We start from the raw sequence: 1,867 nt of genomic DNA on the forward strand, positions 1-1,867 counted from the left end.
AAGGGCCAGCATGCTGAGTCCAAGGACCAGCGTGCTGATATGTGTACTGATGGACAGCAACGGACGTCTTGTGTGTGCTGACGGACACACATGGACACACACGGACAGCCACGGACGTCCTGTGTGTGCTGGCAGACACCCACATACGTCATGTGTGTACTGAACAGACAGCCCACGTGGGCCAAAATCACCCGAACAGTCCACGGGAAGGGTCAGCGTGCTGAGTCCACAGACCAACGTGCTGATACGTGTACTGATGGACAGCCACGGACGTCCTGTGTGTGCAAACAGACACACACGGACAGCCACAGATGTCCTGTGTGTGCTGACGGACACCCACGGATGTCCTGTGTGTGCTGAAGGACACCCACGGACGTCCTGTGTGTGCTGACGGACACCCATGGACGTCCTGTGTGTACTGACCAGACAGCCCACGTGGGCCAAAATCACCCGAACAGTCCACGGGAAGGGCCAGCATGCTGAGTCCTTAGGGTAATTTAAGTGGTATCAAATTTGGCGTCGTTGCCGGGAAGCTTTGATCGCCATTTGATTTTGTTTTATTAATTCTTATTCTTTTCTTTACCCCTTTTTCTAATAATTTTTTTTCTTGTCTTTTCAGGTGCATGCCCAGCGGTACCAGAAGCAACAAGGAGAAAGACTTGCTGTTCTCAGACGATCCTGCTCATTTGGAACGCACCATCCGTAGAGGTCAACGTTCCACATCGCTCGACGCAACAACTTCGTCGTCGATCGATACGCACAATCAACCGTCAACCGACACCAGACCGTCATCGTCGATCGATCCCAATCGTTCGACAATGATCAATACTACCCCGCATACGTAGATCGATACCGTGTCGTCAAAAATGGTAAACATTATTATTCTAACTCAGGACGAGAACCAAAACCTGTATGACCAGGCGGTCATCTGCGTAATGCAACAGGTCAGAAAATAGATGCTCAAGGAACTGTAATCCCTGATGCTGATGCTGTAGGAGCTGCTCAACCTGTAGATGAGGACGCTCGATCGAAACCACTGGCCGACTACAATCGCCCAGATGAGTACTATTCCAACAGATCAGCTATTCAACTTCCGGAGATCCAGAAGCAGAATTTCGAGCTGAAGCCTCCATACTACACTCTCGTGTCGAAGATACCCTACTCTGGGTTACCGCACGAGCATCCTATGGACCATTTGGAAAGGTTCGAGGATCTAATCGCTGCCATTCGGATGGAAGGAGTCCCCGAAGATTACCTGCTGTGCAAGCTCTTCAGATACACGCTGAATGGAGAAGCGATGCACTGGCTTAGGCAGCAACCCACTGGATCTTTAACATCCTGGAGCGACATCAAGAATGCTTTCTTACGAAACTTCTTCGATGAGGCGCGCGCTGAAGAACTTCGGAACAAAATTTCCACATTCTCGCAGAAGGCTGGAGAGTCCTTCAAAGATGCGTGGATTAGATTTAGGTTCTTCCAGCGAGACTGTCCACACCACGGATTTAACGAAGTGCAGCTTCTAAGCACTTTCTTCTGAGGTCTCGCCTTACAGTATCAAATGGCCCTTGATACGGCGAGTGAAGGAAACTTCACTACTCGGAATCCGTTGGAAGCTGTGAGACTTATCGAAAACCTTGCTAACAGCAGCAGCACCAAAAACACTGACTGAACGGAAGAAGTCTGTAGCCTCTATCGGGAAGAAATAGATGGACGAAGTAAGAGCTAAGTTAGATGTGGTGCACGAGCTTCTTAGGAAGCAAGTCTGTTCAGCTGAAGGAGAAGTAGCAGATACGGAAGGAGAAGAAAATGTGAATTACATCGGACGTACCGGATTCCAGAAATTTGGAAACCAGGGCGGAAACAGAAA

At 49.5% G+C, this 1,867-nt stretch overlaps 1 non-coding gene across 1 annotated transcript; it reads right to left on the reverse strand.

Annotated features, from left to right (window-relative positions):
- Window positions 1-1,397: 1,397 nt before the first annotated feature.
- LOC117130973 lies at window positions 1,398-1,503 on the reverse strand. The gene has a single exon (XR_004454225.1). It is a non-coding gene; the product is annotated as a small nucleolar RNA R71 (small nucleolar RNA).
- Window positions 1,504-1,867: the final 364 nt, after the last annotated feature.

This window comes from Brassica rapa, unplaced genomic scaffold (genome assembly GCF_000309985.2).
Source record: "Brassica rapa cultivar Chiifu-401-42 unplaced genomic scaffold, CAAS_Brap_v3.01 Scaffold0749, whole genome shotgun sequence".
Taxonomy (NCBI): Eukaryota; Viridiplantae; Streptophyta; class Magnoliopsida; order Brassicales; family Brassicaceae; genus Brassica; species Brassica rapa.